The 8209-nt window shown below is 48.1% G+C and overlaps 1 long non-coding RNA gene across 1 annotated transcript; it reads right to left on the reverse strand.

Moving 5' to 3' along the window:
* Positions 1 to 6653: 6653 nt before the first annotated feature.
* Positions 6654 to 7695, reverse strand: LOC135373062 (uncharacterized). Its single transcript, XR_010416249.1, has 3 exons — positions 7592 to 7695; positions 7337 to 7538; positions 6654 to 6797 (listed from the first exon to the last, which is right to left on the reverse strand). It is a non-coding gene; the product is annotated as an uncharacterized LOC135373062 (long non-coding RNA).
* Between the last annotated feature and the right edge of the window lie 514 nt (positions 7696 to 8209).

Raw genomic sequence — 8209 nt, forward strand, 5'->3', positions numbered from 1 at the left:
CCTACAGTTCGCGAAGGAGGCCGGTGGCCCTCAGAAAGGAAAGAAAAGCGCCAAGTGCACGGCACTGATGTCCATGGTTACTCCATGGGCCGAGAACTTTGCAGATGTTGAATGGCCTCTGATCGAGCATTTCAAGTTGACATTTAAAGGCCCGTCGCTCGCATACGTACTGGCTGCAGTCTTCTAAAATGTGTCGGATTGCTGCCGGGACACCACAAGTTGTACAGAGCGCCGTGTTGCTGTGGCCCAGCCTATACCGGAGTGCAGGGGTGAATGCGACGCTAAGTCGTAAACGACGTACGAGAGAGGTAAAGAGGCGAGGGAAACCGCCTGGCATTTCAAATAATAGTGTTGGGTCAACAGCATACAGAAGCGACCACCGGGTGACGTCATGACACCATTCCTGATAGGCCCAAGGCGAAGTCAATGCGGACAAGAGGGAGCGTCTATCCCCATTCGAAAGTATGATGGGGACTGCTGAGCGGCGATGGTGAGCCGCAGCAGCTGCCCGATCCGCTACTTCATTGCCTCTTATGCCAATGTGGCTAGGGACCCATTGGAGGGTCAGCCGGTGGCCCCTGTCTTCTAAAACCTTGAGCGTCGTCAAGATGTTCACTACCACCGGAGCCAAGGAGCCACGGATGCCATGTTGTCTATGCTCTGCAGCGCTGCCCGCGAATCTGTGCAAACCACCCAGAGGCGGGGGTGGTGATCCAAAATAGACTTTAGGAATAACAGGATGGCATACAACTCCGCAGAGGTGGCCGAGGTGCGGTGCGATAGGCGGAACCCACGTGAAATTGATTCCTCTGGAATTACAAATGCCGCAGATGAGCCGCCACTAGTAGAGGAACCGTCCGTGTATACGGCGGTTTGGTTTCCGTATGCAGCGTCCATCCACTCCAGAGTAGCCTGCTTGAGGACTGGAGCAGGGGTTTGGCTCTTCGACCCCTTGATTCCCGGGATGTGAGACGAGATGGATGGTTTCGGCAGTGTCCATGGTGCTACTGAAGAAGCGGTTGGGGCAACAGTGAAGGCAGGTATATGGTCCGTGGTAATGTAGCGTGAGTACAACGCTTACCAGACTAAAAGATGTAGTACCACCGAACAAGCGTTGGGTTCTCCACGAGCTTCTCAATGGGGAAGGAGTGTGCCTCTTTCTGTTTATTTAATGCGCTGAAAGGGGAAATCAACGTTTTAAAGGCAGTGTTTTTCACCACGAACGGTGACGGTATTTTCCGGTCAAAGACATTTGTGTTAGACAAGCTGGTAGCAGAGAGTGAAGTGCCAAACATGCATGACGTTTCAAATGTAATGCATCAAGCGAAAGACATGCATTCGTGCATTGGTGCTGTCGCCCGTAATGAAGACTCCGCACTCATGTGTGGCCTTGCGGCGGCTCTGCAGCGTCAAGTAGAAAGCAAGGCAGGAGTCTCTTTCAGCACAAGCTGCAAAGGAAGGACGACAAAGATGGGAACTCATTGTATGAATTGTAAATACTTAAGGAGAGCTCTGGTGACTCGACAGTCACGGCTTAGGAGACGTGGAAGCGCCTCAGTAACTTCCTTTAAGAGTGCGTCAAAGAAGTTGCGTGCATGTCGCATGAAGAATAAACGCCTCCTGCTGAACGCCAAAAGCCAAGTTGATGTCATTGAGAGACTGAAAAAGAAGTGCTCGTGGTACGGTGAAGAGACCATAGAAGCACACATAAAGTCACTGCCACCAAAGCAGCAAGTAGCCATAAGGCAGTGCTTTGAGGCATCAAAACGAAAAAGCCCTCGTGGTATGAAGTACACTAAAGAATGGATTTTAGAGTGCATCCTCCTTAAAATGAAAGTAGTATAGTTTAATACGGCATAATAACCGTGCCGAGAAGGGAGGAGGAGATGGATGAGGAGTGTCGTTGGGAGGAACCCCAGAGGTCTGCCTGCCTGATTAGGCGGCATGTTTCTCGGGAAGGGAAAGGTGGTGGAGAGGAGGAGAGGAAAGGGTGAAGTGGAAGACCGAGCGGAATCCGCTCGGGGGGAGGATAGCTGCGTCTATGGGCCGACTTCAGGGGAACTGTGCCGGCATACGCCTATTACACATCTGAGGGAAACCCAGGAAAAACCCCAGACGGCACAGCCGGCCCGCGGACCTCCCAGTCTCCAAGCGCACGCGTTACCGCTGCGCCACCGGAGCTGGTATAACCGTGCCTGTATAAGAACCATACGGCATAAGAACCATACTGTATAACGACATCCTTTTTCTAATCCAAGATGGCCAATTCTAATCCAATTCTAACCAACACAATCCATTTGTAATCCATCACAAGCCAATCCAAAGCCATCTGATTGGCCGCCATTAGCCCCGCCCACTTCACGTTGATTGGTCCATGTCAAGCCTACTGATCTTTGATTGGCTGACCGTAGCTCCGCTCCTTTATGCTAATTAGTTGGCTTGGCTCCGCCCAGTTCACGCTGAATGGCCCGTGCTAAGCCTACTGATCATTGATTGGTTGACTATAGCTCCGCCCTTTATGCTAATTACTCGGCTCTGCCCACTTCACGCTGATTGGTGCATGCGTATCGCTGGGCACAGCTCCGCCCCCTTATGCTAATTAACTGGCTCTGCTGATTGGTCCATTTATTTTATTTTATTTATTTATGCAAATACCTCAAATGCCCGCGAGGGGCGTTACATGAGGGGTGTGTGAACGAATAATACAATAAGAACTATGCATCACATAATGAATATATTAATATAAACTAGCACGCGAGGTTACATATGTTCAGTAACACACAAACAAAATAATACAAGTAAATGAGACACACTTTATAATTCAAAAAAGGAACACAACTGTCTACGAAATGCAGAAACATCAGAGATGGTGGCGATGGATTGGGGAAGGTCATTCCAAATGTCAATAGCATGTGGAAAGAAGGAATGGAGAAACTGGGATGAACGACAATGGATATGCTCGACTTTGCATGTGTGATCAGTCCGGGCCGAGACGTAGTGTGCTGGTGCAATGAAAGAGGGTCGGTTGGCTTGATTGAAGTAAAACTTGTGAAAGAGACACAAACAAAAGTATCTTCTATGGAGTGCAAGAGGGGGAAGATCGATAGATGATTTTAAGAAGGTAATACTAGACGGATATGAATAGTTAGACAACATAAAACGGGTTGCATGATTTTGAATGGACTCGAGAAGATCCGTAAGAGTTGAGTGGTAGGGATCCCATATGCTGCAGGCATACTCTAGTTTGGGCCTAATTAGGGTTCTGTAAGCAAGACGTTTGACGTCCGGGGGAGCAGGCCTAAGGTTACGACGTATGAAGCCAAGTTTATGATTTGCATCCTTTACAATAGTATGAACGTGATCTGACCAGGAAAGATTTGATGAGAAATGAAGCCCTAAATACCTGTAGTTATCGGAAGTGTTGACAACCCATTCGTCAATGTGGTATTGATAGGTGAGGGGGGACCTAGAGCGAGAAAATGGAACATGGCAGCACTTGGAAGCATTTAAGGAAAGACGCCAAAAGGAACACCAGTTGGAAATTGACGCAATGTCTTGCTGAAGGGTTATTTGATCTGAACGGGATTTAATAGCACGGTATAATACGCAGTCATCGGCGAAGAGCCTGATGCAGGATGAGATGGAGTGCGGGAGGTCATTTATAAAGGGGAGGTCATTCAATTATCCGGGTAAATATAAGAAATAGAAGAGGACCAAGAACAGAACCTTGAGGTACACCCGAAGAAACAGGGAGGAAGGCCGAAGAGGAGTTGTTTACAATGGTTGTTTGAGCTCTGTTAGAAAGGTAACTCACGATCCAGTTAAAGACATCGGAATGTAGGTTAAGGAGCGAAAGTTTATGTAAAAGACCTGAATGTGACACAGAATCAAATGCTTTTTTAAAATCAAGAAAGACTGCATCTGTTTGGACTCCACGATCCATATTGGAGAGGATATCAAAGGTGAATAGGGAGAGCTGGGTTTCACATGAAAAGCCCTTACGAAAACCATGTTGTTGAGCAAAAAAGAAATTGTTGCTTCCGAGGTGAGACGAGATAGCTGAGTAAATTACGTGTTCGATAATTTTGCATGGAATACTAGTTAAGGAAATGGGACGATAATTGAGGGGAGATGACGTATCGCCGCCTTTGAGAAAGGGGACGACCTTGCCCTGTCGCCAGTCGTGGGGCACGTGCCTCTGTTCAAGTGATTGCGTGAAGATGAAGGTCAGGAACAATAACGAGGGTTCTTTGGTATTTTTAAGTACCTTAGAGTTGATGGAATCAAGTCCACAAGAGTGCGATAATTCCATGTTCTCAATTACCTTAAGTACCCCGGGCTGGGAGACCACAATTTTGGGCATAGGAGTGAAAGCGCCAGTGGATGTGAGAGCACGGGGGAAACTTTGACGGTCGTCATGCGTAAACACACTGACAAAAGCTTCGTTAAAGACAGTCATACAGTCGGCGTCACACATTGCTGATCCGTCGGGGTTAGTCAGGCGGATGGAATCGCGCGCCAGTGGATTAATAATTTTCCAAAATTTGCGAGGGTTATTAGATAACGTAGTGGTACGCTCCGTGGAATAAAACTTGCGCTTTGCATGGCGAATAGCCCTTATGCACTCGGTCGAACACTCGTGATATTTTGAGTACGCGGACTCAGTACCAGTTCGTTTGGCTTGCCGGTAGAGGCGCTTTTTCTTATTGCGGAGCTTCCTTAGGTTATCTGAATACCAAGGAGCGCACGTAGATGGTTTTATAACAACTGATGGGACGTGTCTGTCAATCAGCCCATTAAGTTTATTTCGAGAGAGGATCCAATTTTCCTCAACCGAACGTTCACCACCACCGACCATGAATGATGGAAAGTAAGAAAGTAGCTCGTGGTTTATTGCCACAAAGTCAGCCCGGTCATAGAGCCTTATTGTTTTACGAGCGGCTTCTCTAATAGGAGCCCATAAGCGAAGCGGCAGATGAATACCTTTGTGGTCGCTAATTATGCAATGGGAATGATATTGATCCAGTGATAGAAGGGTCATTAACAAATATCAAGTCGAGAATTGATGCACTTGAGGACGAAGTACGTGTAGGTTCAGAAATTAGTTGTGTTAAACCAAGAGTAGAACAAACATCGGCGAAATCAAATTCCTCACGCGAAGACCCAGTAGGGATGTTCCAGTTGATACCCGGAAAATTTAAATCTCCCGTGATACACATCTTAGCATTAGGATGACGTGTGATAAGTGTCAACACTGCATCAGTGAACAAAGGTACAAAACCAACAGAGTCCGGTGGCCTATAAAAAACGCCTAAAAGTAAGTCGACATACGCGAGCTTTAGTTTGACCCATAACATTTCTAAAGGAGACTCGACATGAACTGGTGAACACTGGAGGCCCTGCCTTACGCCGATGAGTACGCCGCCACCACGACGACTTGCACGATCGCAACGATAGACATCAAAGTTTGGATGCAAGCAAGTGATTTCATTGTTACAAATAGCGGAGATCAACCACGTTTCCGTAAGAAGTAGGACATCACATGGGCAATCATCTATAACACTTGAAACGATATCTTGTTTATTGAGTATACTTCGCACGTTAGCAAGAATAACAGATAACTGTTGTCGGGGTGGTGGCGACGGCGGACGTGTTTGCGTGATATTGCTCTCAATTTGCTATATTGGTACTTCCTGTACGCAATTGGCACAATGATCAAAGACAAAACACTTTCCAGCGGCGTACAGCTTATCAAAGCGGAGTTCGAAAGGGTGACCAAAAGTTCGTCCGTGCTCAACAAGCTTACTTCTAGCGCGCCTTGTAGCTAACGAATAATCTTGACTAACAGAAACACCAGTTTCACAAAAGGCACTGCTCTTTGAGATTATATTTTCTTTAACCTTAGTTGAGACCAATTTCACAATGACTGGGCGGTTTTTACCAGGTGTGTATTTACCCAGACGATGTGCGCGTTCGATCTCGTGCGAGGCGACGTCTACCTTAAGGTGCAACGAACACGTAGAGGTTATCAGCCTTTCAGACTCCGCCCATGTCTCGGTTGACGAGTCACTGAGCCCAAAGAATATTAAATTGTTACGACGCGAGCGGTCCTCGAGGTCTATCAGACGAGATGATACATTGTTGACCGTAGTGGATAGGGCAGATACTGAGGTGCTAATAGCTGCTACTTCACATGACAGGCCACGAAGTTTAGTTAGCTCGGTTTCAATACCCGCAACTTTATCGGTGAGTGACCGAAGGGAAAGCTCAGTAACTTTTTGGTTTTCCTGAATCTTGTGTAACTCCCGAAGTACGTTGGACTGACTTTCCTGTATGCCTCTTAGGGCAGTCATTACGTCGTCCTGAGATTTGAGAGTTGGGGGGCCAGGGTTAAGTTCAATGTCTCCTGACAGGGCGAGAAGTCTACTGACATAAGTACGTAACGCACAATGCAAGCAAACATAGCGCCTCCGAAAGCCTGGGCACGGCACCGCCACAAGATAAATATCATTGCTGCGAAACGAAGAGGTACCACCGAGATAACTAACCTGCAGCGCAAGAAAGGGTGAGTGCTTCATTCTTTGAGCGATGCCGTACCCCGACTGAAGGCTGGCGTTCTGGTCCTTTTGAAGAAGTGAGATGGGCTCCGACCAATGTTGACAGGTGGTAGATGTCAAAATCGCCGTACTTGACTTGATCAGACGAAGATCCTCAACTCTCCCATCACGTGGAACAGTTGTCGAAAATGCTGGTATGAAGCGTGATGATTCCGATAAGCTTGACGCAACAAGCAGAACCTGCAGCGCAAGAAAGGGGGAGTGCTTCATTCTTTGAGCGATGCCGTGCCCCATTCTAAGCCTACTGATCACTCTCCATATTTTCCAGACTTTCTAAGCCCTCTGATTGGCCGCCCCCAATTTAAGCCTACCGATTGGCCCGTTCCGCTGAACATAGCCTTCATTAGCGCCCGCAAGATGGCAGCGACCCCGCTGCGGCTTTATCTCAGATGTTCAAACTTACCTTGTGGCGTGCAACTTTCCGCCCACTTCATGCTGATTGGTCCATTCTAAGCCTACTGATTCAGACGTCTAAGCCAAAGCCTACTGATCACCGTCCCAGACTTTCCTGACGCTCTGATTGGCCGTCCCCAATGTAAGCCTACCGATTAGCCCTCGCTGGCCCATTCTATGCCCACTGACACCAGATGGTGCAACTCTTTACTGGCTCCGCCCACTTCACGCTGATTGGCCCTTCACAACGATTGGTCCATTCTAAGCCTACCGATGGCTGGCCCTGATTGGTCCACGCTAAGCCTACTGAACGGTGATTGGCTAACCTGAATTTGTCGGCACCAGGCAGCAGCTTCAGACAAGACACACGACAATTGTCGATTTCAACCTTTATTTGGTACAACGGCCTCCTAGTCCAGCTGTGGGTTGGTTAAGCTGCATCAGAGAGATCATTGGTCCCGGTCATCTCTCGCGCTCATTGCTCACTCAGCTCCCTCGGTAGATTCCAACTGTTATTGGTTCATCTAACTGCAAGTGGTCTGCTCGTTAGTCCATCTGACTGCAAGTGGCTGCTCACCCACCTCCTTATTGGTTCTAGTTGGTCACAGCTCCCTCATAGGCTCCAACTCCGATTGGTCCATCTAACAGCAAGTGGTCACTCATCCACTGCTATGGATCCATTGAACTGCAAGCCACTCATTGGTCACTCACACCCATCTCTAGATGAGATAAATTTAACTGTGTAACTTTTACCATAAGATAAGTTTAGCGGGGGTCATATGCTGGTAGGCTCCAACTGCTATTGGCCCGTGCTAACCGCATGCCTCCACCCTGCTGCTCATTGGTTCACAACGCGCATGCTCTGACGACGCCGAAGAAGGTTTCCTACACATTTAATAGAAATTATGGTATTGGTCCAGCTGCGTCATAGGGCACGGCTTGGTTCTGCTGTGGCTGGCCCTGATTGGTCCATGCTACTTACCTCGTGGCGCAACTCTTTACTGGCTCCACCCACTTCGCGTTGATTGGTCCATTCTAAGCCTACTGACTTCTAAGCCAGTCCACGCTAAGCCTACTGATCACTCTACCAGACTTTCTAAACGCTCTGATTGGCCGCTACCGACTGGCCCTCAGTGACCCGTTCTAAGCCCACTGACACCAGATGGCGCAACTCTTCACCAGCTCCGCCTACTTCATGC

The sequence above is a fragment of the Ornithodoros turicata genome, unplaced genomic scaffold (genome assembly GCF_037126465.1).
Source record: "Ornithodoros turicata isolate Travis unplaced genomic scaffold, ASM3712646v1 Chromosome20, whole genome shotgun sequence".
Classification (NCBI taxonomy): domain Eukaryota; kingdom Metazoa; phylum Arthropoda; class Arachnida; order Ixodida; family Argasidae; genus Ornithodoros; species Ornithodoros turicata.